Here is a 15408-nt window from a genome sequence, read left to right as displayed (position 1 = left end):
AGTTTTTTCCTTGATGGATTAAAAAGCTTAACCAAATCCTAGAAGAGTGCGGTGTCTTATTTCAAATTGCTTTGTAAAAGTCTAAACGAGTCTTGTCCTTGACTCGGCACCGGCACCAGCTGAATGGTCGCTCCTTCTCCAGCAAGGGACATTTGCTTCTACATATTAATTCATATATACATACATATCTGTATGGGGAATTCTTAAGAGCACGAAGAAACTGCTAGGAAGAAGCAGAATTACTCTTACAATTGGATGAGATGTACCAAAGATTTTTAATCAGAGGATACCCCACAATAGTGCTAGACAGTGCAAAACTCAGAACCTTACAGAAGCAAAGGGAAGCCTTATTACACCCCAAAAGAAAAACCACGGCACAAAATGATGACCCTGAGATGAACAAAGTAAGATACATCACACAACTCCACTCCTCCATTAAAATAATAAGAGATGCGCTCCAAGATCACTGGAAAATCTTGAGAAAGGATGATGATCTAAAGGAAGTAACATCGGGTCACCTCAACATAACATACAAGAAGGCGCTCTCTTTGGGAGACATCCTTACACACAGTCACTATCAAAGAACAGACCATGGTGGCAGTATAATGCAATGGCTGAAAGCAAAAGGATTCTTCAACTGTCCAAAAGGCAAAGCATGCAGGTATGGCATGAACCAACAGACAACAAACATCATGTTGGGTGAGCAAAAAGCCATCAGAGAAAGGGTCACCTGCGAAATAACAGTTGGTTTATGCCCTAAAATGTGAATGTGGAAAGGAATATATTGGGAGCACAGTATACAAATTAAAACTACGCCTCAGGTCGATTAAAAATAAAGACTTTGCATACGCAATCGCCAAGCATATTTGTAATGTACTTGAGGGTAACTCAGATAATCTGAAATATTATGGAGTAGAACACATCCCTGTTATCAGAGGGGGAGACCGGGATCTGTTATTAAGACAGGCAGAATCCAGAGGGATCATTATGAAAGGAACAGAAATACCATGGGGTTTAAATGCAGAACCTTTTGTGATTAGCACACTGGAAGAGTTTTGCTTTAAGAACGATCGTTTTCAGACAGAACGTCATTCTGTAAAGTGTATATACTTAATCTGAAACCATGTTTATACTATCATTTAGTTATCAATCACATTTGTTGGAGAGTATTAGGTTTTACATCAAGGTAGGCCCTATCAGAATGCTCACATCATATTAGGAACATAGATCAGATTTTTGTGGTGGTCGGTGATTCTCATATTACTGTTTCAATGGGAGTAGATTCACACAAATTGCTTTTTATTAATTTAATTAATATATGCCAATACGTAACTCCTGCAAGAGGGAAGTAGAAAAGTGGAACATTGTGGCAGAAGCTAAGTACTTCACCAAGATTTGCGATTTTCTTACTTTAAAGTTTTATTTTATTGCTTCCACTGTCTTAACATTAGCACACTTCTCTACTTTCTCACTTATTTAACACCTTCGACGCTCATGAGCTCGTCATGAGGTACACCTCTCGTACACTCATGCCGAGCTGAGCTCGTCATGAAGAATGGAAATAATTCAAAGTCAGCACAGGAGGGGAATACCATCAGCATTGATGGTGTTAACACAGTGGGAGAAAATAATACACTGAATCTTAAGGAGGTATTGTTTAACTGATTAGATTGAAGAGTGCATGCAGCTGCAAGGATAAATGAGAATAGGTACTACACTGTGATTTGGCAACTCATCACCCTTCCCTCTCTCTGGTACTTCACCAAACGTAGACAACTCTGCACCTCTAAATCTGATCTTACCTTTCTCCTTCCTAACAGGGAATCATGCACTAGTGCATTTCTATGTTTAATCAATAATTAAGTAAATATTGATTAGTTGCATTAAACTTTGACATGTCATGAGTATGATACAATAGTTGGGCTTCTTTTTATGTCATTTGAGCATCAAATGAACAATTTTTTCGTAACTTTGAATTTTCTATGACTCGCACTATGAAACAGCACTTTATTTTTATTTTAAGTACATCACGAGTCTATAGATGATGTAATTGAGCTCAAAAACCATCTCTTCCATGTATTAATGACAATGTGAATCACTGTTCCTTCAACAATATGTTTTTAACTTGGGATTTTGTTATTTGTAAATGAGGGCGAGTCAAATCAAACTCTTTTTAAACACCCTACACTTGTTATCACATGACCCGGACGAAGGCCTCTGGCCGAAACGCGTAGGTCGTTTGTTTGTTTCCTGTTGCACTTGGCACTTTGCATATTTATATGAATATCAAATGGAGAAAATAACAGAAAATAAAAATGGTGAACAACTCTACCCTGCCTCAACTCTGCTGATTAGAGTGCGGCCTTTCTGTGACCCTCTGGGGCTTTCGTTTGTTCATCGAGGGCACAACATGGAAATAAATAAATAAATATATATTATATATTCTTCCAACAGCTGCTACACTTTCGCCGATCCACTTCCTGCGATGCAGGTGCCTGCGACGGCCGAAGCAGCCGTCCAAGATAAACAAAACCAGTTCTTCCAGACAAATCCCGAAGAAAACAGCGGCACAGCCGAGGACAGCACAATGAACTTTATTTTGCACACAAACGACACGTTTCGGCGAAGCCTTTGTCAAGTGAAAACCCTGGGTACCATCCCCTTTAGAAATACAATCCAAGGTTCTTAGAAAGTGAGGACATACTACGAAATCGGGAGTTCCTACAATCGTGCAACTCAATGGAATAAAAGGAGTTTATTACAAATACCTGTACAGATACATATTTTCCAGCGTCCCGGTGGTCAAATATAATCAAAATAAATTAACACTGCCCACAATGCCCATTTATCTGACAATACCTTATTCATATGAATCGTAGACAAGCAGAAAATGCTCATTAATTCTGGTGTACAAAAAATATTAGTCACAGAATAATTCATAGCAAGAATGTGCAAATGAATTCAAATGCATATTAACATTATCAAATTTATATCAGCAATGGTGTATCCTTAGATTACATTAAATACATAATTCACAGCTACTATGACAAAATGTGCAGAGACGCAAGGAAATGGGCTTGGCAGAGTCAGATGCCATATTGATGTATTGAGCTGAGGGTAATGTACTCACCAGGGGACTCCAAATGCAAGATAATTTACCTAAGCGTAGGTAAATACCTAAATGTGGGGTACTGTACACCTTAGTGGGCAAGTAGCACATGTAATGAATCTCTTAATCCTACGGATAGTCCAGTACTTCCAGGAGCCATTTCCAATCTAAGAAGATCTGGAGATGGGATCATATGTATGTGTGCTCGAACAAAGAGAAAAGAAGAAAAAATAAGAAAAAGTAACTTACTGTCAGGCGTGAGGAAAGGAGAGGAGTAACAGTGAATTAGACTTATCACCCAAAACTGCAATCAAGGTATGTGAAAAGTTAATTAAAGACAGATGGAAAATCCATGCGGGCATCAGTCATCACCATGTCCCTATCAAAGACTCAATGGCAAGTGCCAGGGTTACTCCTCCTATACCCCTCCTAAAAGTGAATGAAAACCAGCCGTGGCTGACAGTGTAACATACTTATGCTAAAATAAAGTAAAAGTAGAGAAGGACAGAGATCAACTGTGTCCTATATGTGTTGCTAATTTATTATTTTTTTTTTAAATCTCTTTATTTGCATAAGATTGGTATACATAAGCATACAGTCACATGGCGTGTGGATAAAATCAGAGATGTCATTAGCAATGATACAAAATAAACAGTTGCTAGGCGTGACCAACAATATGATGAACGGTGTTACACATTCTAGAAACTCCATTTTCCGTTTTCTAGTTCTGTCAGTGATATGCACATATACAAGGATGATGCAAAGAGATAAACATAATGCAAAACACATCAAAAAGAAAAATGCCAACAAAAGAGAGAGCGACAAGCAACACATCAATCATGACAAGGTGGTAATAGCGGTTGCATGGGTGACCACGGGACACCGGTGTAAAATGGAAGTGAATGTTAGCAGAACAGTTTCGGCACTCGGGGACCAGCGAGCGAAGAGACAGGGGACCACACGGCCCGTCGCCAGGCATCCTCAACAGTGATAACTGCAGCACCTCTCCACATTCCTGCCGCAGCGCGGAAGAACAACAAGACAATCCCGGCTCAGTAGACAATGCACCCTTGTCGGGTGAATAGCATCTATCCCACCCCCTCAGGAACAATAGAGCTCGCAGCCTGAGACTGCGCGGCCTGTGTTAACTTGCTAATGTACTGTCTGTATGGGCCCCAGATATTGACAGGGCGCGAGGCCGTTGGGAGCTGCGCGGAGTATTCCACATTGTTAATATTACACTGGGCCAGGCTGCGGAGCCATGCTTTTGAGGTGGGAAGTCGTCTAGAACCCCAGAGTATAGCAATTTCCCTTTTTGCGAGCAGAAAACCAATGGCAGCAAGTTTCCTCGTGGTGCGGGGAAATTCAACAACATATCCCAACAGCGCAATCTCAGGTATGGGATGTAGGACGCAGTCTAGAATGTCACCCAATATGCGGTGTACCTGCAGCCAGTAGTCCTGTAGTTTGGGACACGTCCAGGTAAGGTGGGAAAAGTCGGCATGTGGGGCTCTGCATTTGGGACAGCAATGTGGTCTCGACGGGTCAAGCCTGTGAGCCAAGGCCGGTGTGAAGTACAGCCGCCGCAAGAACTTGAAGTGTATTAATTTGTGTCTGCTGTTGACAGAGACGTTCTTGGTGGCCTGGCAGCAAGCGGACCATTGTTCATCAGTGATAGCGCCGCCCAGATCAGCCTCCCATGCTGCTCGAACTTGCGCGTCCGAGGCAGGAAGGGCCGCCACACAGTCTGTACAACCTAGAAAAAGCATGCGCACCATTTGGGGACTGTATAAAAAAAAAAGGGCCTCCACCTCGTCAGGAGGAAGCGGGAAAGAGGGGAACTGTGCTCTGAGCATGGACCGCAACCGGGTCAGAACGAATGAGTCCATGAACGTCCGATCGGTAAATCGGTGGTCTTCCGATACCGAAAAGACGTGCCCTTCCGGGAACAAATCCCCTATTGTATTAAGCTGGTATTTATATAGAGTGTTACAGACCACCTTTTCAGCAGTGATAGGGAGCCAGTGGGGGTTTGGCAGTGGGAGAGCCGGTGAATATAACCCGTCCCTCTGGAGCAATCTACGCAGCTGCATCCAAGCCCAGGAAGTAGTGGAGGCGGTCTGGATATCCTGAGGGTCGCGGGGCAGGCCTCTAGGTAGTAGCATCTTGAGGGCAACAGGCCACGCTAAGTCTGCCTCTGGTCTCAGATGAGGTATCCGAGCGTCAGGGTGGAACCAGGGGTGCGCGTAAGCGCACTGAGCGACGAGGTAGTAAAGGTAAAAATCTGGCGCACCAAAACCGTCCCGTTCATAGGGCAGAGTCAGGGTTCGCCAGGAAACTCGTGGATTCTTGTCCCCCCACACCAACCGCAGCAACAACGAGCGCAGCTGGGTGAAGAAAACCTTAGTGAGTGGAATCGGCATATTGTTGAACAAGTACAGGAAACGGGGAAGCACTATCATTTTTATGATAGCGATGCGTCCGGCCATTGAAAGAGGAAGACGAAGCCAGTGGGTGAGGTTATCTTCCAGAAAGTTCAATGCCCGGCCATAGTTCAGGCGGACCATGGAGACTGTATCCAAGTGTATGTGTATACCTAGATATTTCACCGAGTCTGTGTTCCATTCGAGTGGGAATGGACAGTCCCATTGTACTGTGGCGGGCGTGAGAGGGAAAATATAAGACTTGCGCCAGTTAATTCGAAGGCCCGAGTATTCCCCAAACCGGGTTATCTCGAGAAGGAGGGGTTCCAGATTGGTCTCAGGGGACCGGACATAGAGAATGGTATCGTCCGCATATAGAGAGATTAGGAGCGGGCCAGTGCGAAACCGGAGGCCCCGATGCAGATGACGCTCTTGAAAGTGACGAACCAATGGGTCCATGGCTAGGATATACAACAGAGGGTAAAGAGGGCATCCCTGTCGGGTGCCCCTCGAGAGTGGAAAGCTATCAGAGATGGTGCCATTAAGGCGCAGCCGCGCCCTAGGGGCGCAGTAGAGAAGTTCTACAGTGGCGACGAACATTGCGGGCATGCCCATCCATCGCATGACGGACAGAAAGAAAGGCCACTCTAGAGAGTCAAACGCCTTCTCGGCCGCTGGGGTGTCCGGGTCTATTCTGTGTAGGACAGAAAAAAAGAGTCCTGAGATTAAAGGAGGTGGAATGGTGGGGGACGAATCCGGACTGGGCAGGAGAAATAATCTGTTCCACTGGAAGCGATAAACGGATTGCGAGGACCTTGGCCAAGATCTTGTAGTCGAGGTTGAGTAGCGATAGGGGCCTGTAAGAGCCACAGAGGGATGGGTCACGACCAGGCTTGGGAAGCAGCACAATCACCGCCTCTCGGAGTGTGGAGGCAAGATTCCAGTCTCCAGTGCCTCTGCGTACACCTCCATCAGGCGGGGCACCAGCTCGTCTTTGAACTCCTTATAGAAGTCGGCCCAGAAGCTGTCTAGCCCCGGAGCCGAGGAGCCCCTCAATGCGTCAATTGCCTCAATAACATACTCGGGTGTGATAGGATCGGCAAGGAAATCCTGCATACCTTTCTCCAGATATACCATGGCTATCTCATTGATGTAGGGGCCAGGGTCACGACGATCTTCGGGCAGGGAGGAGGTGTATAGTGTTTTATAATAAGATAGAAAGGCAGCGCATATGGTAGGGGTGGTCTGGTGGCGAACGCCAGAATCGTCAACTAAGTCAGTAATATATGAGGCCTGACGGGGCGGGCGCAGTAGCTGTGCTAGGAGCCTACCAGGTCTGTCAACCTATCCGTGCTGTCTAGCTGTGTGTTGCGTGTGCAAATAGTTCAATTCCCTGTCTGCGGCGTCCCTGAATTCCTGTAACAATCCCAGACGTTTCGCCTCTAAAGCGCCATTGGGGTCAGGGAGCCTGGCATTATCCAACACGGCAATGTCATTCTCAATACGTGTCATTGTGGCTCGGATCTCGCGTAAGGCCCCAACATATTTTGTGATGCACACCCCTCGGATGGTGGCCTTGAAACCCTCCCACAATGTGGCCCAGGTGTCAACAGTGCCCGTGTTAAGTTCAAAATAGTCTTCTATTGCCATGCGAATGTCCTCCTTAAAAACTGGATCAGCTAACGCCTTGCCAGGGAAGCGCCACTGCCTCTCGTACCCTCCCAGCCTAGGGACCAGTAGAGTCAGAAGTATAGGAGAGTGGTCTCAAAATGTACGTGGGAGTGTAGAATGTGCATCCACCCAACCAACCACTCCCGGGGAAAGAAGCCAATAGTCGATCCTGGTGCTAGTATTATGATACCCAGAGTGATGCGTGTAAGCGGGCGAGTGGGGGTGAAGCCGAGCTTCGATATCAATAAAGGGGTAGTGTGCGCACATGGCTGCAAGCACAGCACGAGAGCGAGGTTTGCAATCTGGGGACGTAGAGGTGCTGCCCAGTGCAGGGTCCATCAACAGATTAAAATCCCCACCCATCACCAACATGTCAGTGTCAATGCGTAGCAAAACGTCATGGAGACCTTGGAACAAGGCGGGGAAATCGGTATTGGGCCCAAACACCCCAACAAAGGTAATCTTAAAGCCAAGAAGCGCCCCAGTGATCACCACGTATCTACCCTCCTCATCAAGTACGCTATCAGAAAGCACAAAGGGGACCCGCCGGTGCACCAAAATAGCCACCCCTCGCGCATACCTACTGTAGTTAGCGAAGTACCTATGCGCGCCCCAGCCCTTGGCAACTGAGGTGGAATCAGCCCGCCCCAGGTGTGTCTCCTGGAGGAACAACACATCAACCCCGTGTCGAGCTGCATAATACAGGACCTGTCTCCTCTTTCTAGTGTCGTTTAGCCCCTGAACATTCCACGACATCAGGGTCAGTCTGGAAGGACCGGGTTGCTGACCTACCCTAGCCATTCAAAACCGCATAGAACATTGGTGAACAATCGTGTGTGTATCCGCCGCCGCCCTCCCGCAAAATAGGCATCTCTCAAAATGAAAAACAATGCATGTACAGGAACATTCGAACTAATGTATGAAACAATCCCCCCCACCCATCCACCACCCAGCCTCACGTTAGCCCCCCGGAGGCACCACCCAACCCAAAGAACAATACTAACATTAGCAAAGAGGAGCAAGTGTCCAATGCAAGTCCTGCAAAAGAAAAATACTCTCAGAAAAAGGCACCAAGCGGCTCGTGCCATGGGGAGAGGCAACGCTCCGCCGTGCAGACGTCACATTCAGGTCGACATTCAAATCGTATCAACTTATAAGAGCACTGCAAGGAGATCCAAGTAGTTAGCTGCGTAATGTGAAAGTGAGTGGCCTAAAGAAAAGGAGAGACGAGTCAGCCTTGTCCGCTCTCAGCAAAAAGGTCAGCGCTAGCCTGTGAGTTCATGTTCGGTGGGGACTGTTGCGCTTTGTCCGAGGCCCGTGGCGACCCTCTGTTTTTATAGGCTTGGCAGAATTCTTATGCTTCCGTGGGGGAGTCAAATATGCGGAACCTGCCATCGACGTCTACTCTCAGTCTGGCAGGGTACAGCATTCCATAGAGCAATCCCAGTTTACGCAGCGAGGCCTTGACACCTGCGTATTTACGGCGGGCATCCTGCACCATCATCGTGAAGTCTGTAAAGAAAGATAGCACCCCGCCTTGCCATTTCACTTCGCCCGCCTCACGAGCAGCCTTCAGGGCAGCGTCCCTGTCCCTAAAGTTCATGAGTCTGGCAATGATGGGTCGGGCGGCAACCCCGGGGCGGGCCATGGGGAGAGGCAACGCTCCGCCGTGCAGACGTCACATTCAGGTCGACATTCAAATCGTATCAACTTATAAGAGCACTGCAAGGAGATCCAAGTAGTTAGCTGCGTAATGTGAAAGTGAGTGGCCTAAAGAAAAGGAGACACGAGTCAGCCTTGTCCGCTCTCAGCAAAAAGGTCAGCGCTAGCCTGTGAGTTCATGTTCGGTGGGGACTGTTGCGCTTTGTCCGAGGCCCGTGGCGACCCTCTGTTTTTATAGGCTTGGCAGAATTCTTATGCTTCCGTGGGGGAGTCAAATATGCGGAACCTGCCATCGACGTCTACTCTCAGTCTGGCAGGGTACAGCATTCCATAGAGCAATCCCAGTTTACGCAGCGAGGCCTTGACACCTGCGTATTTACGGCGGGCATCCTGCACCATCATCGTGAAGTCTGTAAAGAAAGATAGCACCCCGCCTTGCCATTTCACTTCGCCCGCCTCACGAGCAGCCTTCAGGGCAGCGTCCCTGTCCCTAAAGTTCATGAGTCTGGCAATGATGGGTCGGGCGGCAACCCCGGGGCGGGCCGAGGTCCCAAGGATCTATGCGCTCGTTCCACCACGAAGCCAGCTGTGAAAGTGTCCCTGCCGAATAAGTCAATCAGGAGCTGTTCCACAAACGTGTCAAAGCGGCCAGTGGCCGTCGTCTCCGCCACACCAATAATACGAATGTTATTGCGCCTACTGCGCGCTTCCAAATCCTCGTTCTTAATAGCCACATCCTTAAGGATCTTCTCCACCCGCTCCAGTCTTTTCAGCGTGGATGCAGCGCCATCCTCCAGATCAGAGACTCGGGATTCAGCCACATCCAGACGCCTATCAAGAGTCTGGATTTTCGCGCCCATTTCGGCCATTGTCTGATCAAGGGCGTCAAAGCGGGAGTCGATGGCCTTGAACCCCGCTCGCATCTCGCCCAGCATTTCAGCCACCATACCAGCCATATCTGCCGATGGCGCAGGGCTAACTGATGCAGCAGGCTTGGCAGGCAGGCCGTCGGTCGAGTGGAGGTGGGGTTTGTCAAAGCTGAGCTTCTTCTGCATAGGGTCTTTCCGTCTCATTGTAGAAGGTGGGCCCATCCAGCATCTAAGGCGAGGGATCGATATTGGAAGCCCTGTTGCAGACAATTCTGGGGACAGGCGTGCGCCGAAATTGTAATGCAGTGGTGGGGGCGAGGATGTAGTGCCCCCACCCGACGCAGATACGCGGGGCCGCCTAAAAGACCCCCGAGAGTCCCCCCCAGCGCGCCCCCGCTACCACCCGAGCGCACCCAGGGCCAGCCGTCCGCCGTCCCCGCCCGCCACCACCCAGCCCAGGCAGGCCAAAAAATCAAGGCCCCGGCTCCCGAGGCCGGACTAGGCCCGGAGGTCCAGATCAGCACCGGGGGCCAAAACCCCCACCAAAGGAGCCCACCCGGGACAAGCAACGGACCGGGGAGGGCACAACAACGGCCCCAATGCCAAGGGGGGGGGATGCGGGGGCCCCAAGGGAGACTCACCAGGCGCTCCGGCGCGACCGGGCTCACGTCCGGCGAGTCCCGATAGGCCTCACCGTCCCTCCGCGATCTCCAACGTCCACGCCGTCTCCTGGTCTCAGACTGCAGCCATCAGCACACCGTGGCCTCCGGGGACGGAGGCAGGCATTTTCTGACCCCAGGCAGCGTCGGATCACCTGGGAATGTCTTCCGTTTCAGCCCGTCTGGCGGAGCTCTACAATCAGGCGGCCATTGCGTTCGCCTGCGTAGCCACGCCCCCGTGTTGCTAATTCTTCCCCACTGTTGAGCCCATGTGGGATTTTGGTATTGAGCTCAATAATATACCTGGATTCCATGATCCACAATAATTTCTCTCTGTCTCCACCTCTTGAGTGTGGGAGAATTCGGTCTATTCCAAAGAACTCAATCAATTTGCTGTTACTTTGATGTTTTTGATGGAAATGTCTAGCTACTGGGTAGCTGAAATCATGATTGGTCACCACCCTCATATATTGCAAAATCCTAGTTTTCAGCTGCAGCTTTGTGCTCCCAACACACTGGAGGCCACTCAGGCATTCCAATACATATACTACGTAATAATCACTGGTGCATGTTATGAACTTGGTGATCTGGCTGATCTTTTTTCCGTGAGTGATATACTTGTCTCTGTTCTTGCTGTTCTTACATGCCTTGCATGTGCGCTGCACCTTACAAAGCCCTTAGGTGTACCCAGTCAAGTGTTGGTAGTGGGGTTTCCTTTATGGCTATGAACCAAATAGCCCTTGAGCTATTTAGATTTTCTGTATGTAATGTGGGGCGATTTGCCATTATATTTGCCTATAACCGGATTGATTTCTAGTAGACCTCAGTGGCGTTTCATTATAGTTTTAATGGAGTTGGGCCTGGTGTTGTAAGTGGTTATCATTCAAGGGATATTGGCCTTTTCAATTGTGTCTTTCTTGGGGCAGAAAAGGACCTCATTGTGGCACAATTTGACGAAGCCCTAAGGCGAAACGCGTCGTTGCTGTTTGGTTCTAGCAATAAAATCTTTGTGGAACCACCCCCCGTGTGTGCTACTTTCCTGAAGGACTGACGATCCTGGGATGTTTGAAGCGTAAATTGAATTTAACAGGCACACCCCCGTTGTGTGTGCAGCCGGTTGGTGTCTGGAAGATATATATATATATATATATATATATATATATATATATATATATATATATATATATATATGTATTACCTACCGGCGGTCGCCAGTAGGTAGTTATAGTTAGGATTTTTTTCAATGTTAAATCTCAAAATTCTATTTGGAATAACTTTGGCACCGGTTGACGAATCTGCCTGAAAATTTCCTCAAAATGGCCTCGTCGAGCTCCGGTACTTCCCTGAAAGTTTGGGGGGGGATGCGTCAAGCGGGGGCCAAGATAAAAGGGGGGTCCCAAAACGCGTTTTCCCCATCTTAATTTCCGTAGGGCGATCGACCTCACTTTTAGCCCGAACGGCTGAATGGATTTTCACCAAATTTGGCGAAATTGTAGGGACTGGTAGCCCGATGTGCCTTTGCTATGTCTCAAGATTTGTGCTACAGTGGATTTTGAGTAATTTAGGTTCGAAACAGTCAAGAGGTGGCCAAAACAAAGGGGGAATTGACCATAAGGGGACAGGGTAGACCCCCCCCCTGACTCCCCTAGGTTTGATGTGGGGGCTATAAAAGGAACCCGCTGGGCAAAAAAAAAAAAAAAAAATTCGATTTGGCGGGGGGAGCGCCCGGTAAGCGCACCGGGGAGTGCACCGGGGAGAAAAGAGAATGGCAGACTTTAAAAATGTAAGTCATTTTATATAAATGGGAGGTAGTTCTGAATAGAACTGTTTTTTTTTCTTTTTGTTGTTTTGGTTTTTTTGGAACATTTTTTTTTATTTTTGGATTTTCAGAACAATTTTATATTTTTTTTGTAGTTTTTCTGGGGTGAAACAAAAGACAGGGAATTGCAAACAGAACAACTGGAGCAAAAAAATTGAAAAAAATTAAGGTTACTTGCTGCAGTGATGGTTGTCTGCAGCTCGATTAGGTAAAGTGATGCTCTGCTCACCATATGAGATCGTTTTGTTGCAATATATGCAAACAAATTTAAATTTGGAAAACTTGGTTTAGACATTAGGGACCATCTCCCTAGCCTCTTCACCCGATGGAGTGGGTTGGTTGGAGGTGCTGGAAGTAGAAGGTTGGGGGGGGTTCATGGTCAGTTGCCTTACTTCTGCTGTTCTAATTGTTTGGGTGCTTCCTCTGCATGTGCCTTATCATCGTGTGGTTCCCAAACGAATATTTTGTGTTTGGGTTCCCTCTTGACAGTTCTTGGTCACAGATGAGGCAAGTCACCTTTGCTGCATTTACTTTTTTGGCACCCCTTGGCATTTTGAAAAACTCCCAAATAAAATGTTCTTTGGGTTTGTATGGGGGATTGTCCTCAGGCAGATATTGCCTCTCCTCCTGCTCCTCTTCGTCCTCCTCTTCTTCATTACCACCAATGTGGTCTTGTGGTGGTCCTTGTGTTGGTGGTGGAGGTGGTGGTGGTCCAGATGCACCTGCAGCTGCTACTACTGAAGACATTTCTCACAGAATTCAGGTCTTCTTCACTCAAACAACAAAGTGAAAATGAGGAAAAAAGGTGGGGTCTTTCATCATTTGGAAAACAAAACTGTTGTGAACCAATCAAAAGTGTTATTTTCAGGTCACATGACCCGACGCGCTGACGCTACGCGCCCCGGGGCACGTCGCGTAAGCGTGTCGAATGCTTCCGGGTGCGTTTACGCCGTGCGTATCACGCGGAAGCGGCTACGCGATACGTCACGATCATGTTTTCGCTCGCGACATTGGCGCTAACGGGACGCTTCCCGGTTCGCGCACCGGGGCGCTTCAAACGAGTACGCTCTCCAGGGCGATCACCGGGGCGTGCACCGGGATTGCTCCAAGGCAAAAAAAAAATTTCAAAATAAATTTAAAAAAATTTCAAAAATGGGAAAAATTGTAGGGACTGGTAGGCCGATGTGCCTTTGCTATACTTAAGTGGTTTTTACGAAAATTAACTTTCAAAAAAATATATATTGTGCTACATTGGGCTATATATATGTTAGAGCCCAAATGTAGCCCAAATGTAGCCCAATGTAGCCCAAAGATGGCCACCAGAAACAAAAAAAAACAAATGTAGCCTAAATATCAGCCATATGTAGCCCAACTATAGCCCAATGATAGAATGTACCAGAGTGTTCTAAAGAACAACTAGAGCGTTAACAGTCTTACTTATAAAGTGAGACTTATAGTTAGGAATTGGCATTTAAAAAACCTATGAAATTCACTGAAAAAAACCATAGGTTTCACACCAGTTATAGTTAGGAATTAGCATTTAAAAAAACTATTAAATTCACTGAAAAAACCATAGGTTTCACACCAGTTATAGTTACCTGGAAATTCTACTGACATAAAACCATTGAAATTCCACGTTCTAGTTAGTTGGACTCACTATAACTTGTGCGCCTGCAATGCACTGCTGATGACGTCACATATTACATCACTCATGACATGGTCAGTGACATTACAAATGATGAAAGCCCCCACCTTTTTTCCTTATTCTGACTTTGTCCTTTGACTGAGGAAGACCTGTTTGGAGATCTGAGACTAATATTTTGTACTTTAAAATGGCTACAGTAGCAGCAGCAGCTGGAGCATCTGCACCACCACCACCACCAAGAGGACCACCACAAGACCACAGTGGTGGAGATGAAGAAGAGGCGGAGGGGAGGAGGAGCTGGCTGCCAGAAGATAACACCCCATATAGGCCAAAGCAGCACATTGTATGGGAGTTTTTTCCCATCCCAGAGGGCAAGAAGAAAGTGAATGCGCCAAAGGTGACTTGCCAAATCTGTGGCATTGAACTTTCAAGGGGGAACCCTAATAAGAAATATTCATTTGGTAATAACACCATGATTCGGCACATGCAGCGCAAGCATCCCAACAACTATGCTGCGGCAGAGGTGAGAGAACTGGCCAGCAACCCTCCCAAAGCTTCACACAGCACCTCCAAAAGAAAGAAACCCACTCCATCGGGACCAGAGACAAGGGAGATGGTCCCAAACATTCAACCAAAGTTTGGGCAATACAAGATCACTTGTATTTTTTGTGGTAAGACCATCACCTATGGTGAGCAAAGCATAACGGTCATCAACCGTGCTGGTGATAACCACAAATGCACCAAAAATCCATAATTTTTTTATGATTTTTTTTTGCTCCAGTTGAGCAGTTTTCAATTCCCTGTTTTTTGTTTCTCCCCATAAAAATAACAAAAAAATATATAAAATAGCTCATAAAAGCCAAAAAAAGTACAAAATGTTCAAAAAAACATTAAAAAATATAAAAAAACAAAAAGAAAAAAAACAGTTCTTTTTAGAACTACCTCCAATTTATAAAAAAAGGCTACATTTTTTAAAAACTCTGTCATTCTTTTTTTCCCTGTGGTACGCTCCCCGGTGCGCGTACCGGGTGCTCCCCCCGCGCAAATCAACATAAAAATAAATTTTAATGACCCGCGGGGCCCTTTTATAGCCCCCACATCAAATCTAGGGGGTCAGGGGGTGGTCTACTCTGCCCCCTTATGGTAATTTCCCCCTTTGTTTTTGCCACCTCTTGTGTCTCGATCCTACAGAGACACAAGATGGCGGCCGCTCCGGACTGTTTGGAATGTTGAAAGACACCCGAGAGCCAATCAGCTTTCCGCGCGCGAACTCGCGTAGCGCGCTGGTTAGCGCCCCGGTCCCGGGGCGCGCTTATAGATATATATATTTTTTTTAACCTAAATTACTCAAAATCCACAGGAGCACATATCTTGAGACATAGCAAAGGCACATCGGGCTACCAGTCCCTACAATTTTGTTTGGTGGAAATCCATTCAGCCGTTCGGGCTAAAAGTGAGGTTGACCGCCCTATGGAAATTAACATGGGGAAAACACGTTTTGGGACCTCCCTTTTATCTCGGCCCCGCTAGACGAATTCCCCCCAAACTTTC

General features: G+C 47.1%; 1 protein-coding gene across 12 annotated transcripts in view; it reads right to left on the bottom strand.

Moving 5' to 3' along the window:
* Positions 1–15408, bottom strand: part of ERC1 (ELKS/RAB6-interacting/CAST family member 1) — a 2439553-nt gene that overhangs the window by 1367526 nt on the left and 1056619 nt on the right. The window lies entirely within an intron of this gene.

The sequence above is a fragment of the Lissotriton vulgaris genome, chromosome 1_2 (assembly GCF_964263255.1).
Source record: "Lissotriton vulgaris chromosome 1_2, aLisVul1.2, whole genome shotgun sequence".
Classification (NCBI taxonomy): Eukaryota; Metazoa; Chordata; class Amphibia; order Caudata; family Salamandridae; genus Lissotriton; species Lissotriton vulgaris.
Note: the sequence above shows the minus strand (reverse complement) of the source record. Positions and strands in the feature narration are given on the sequence as shown.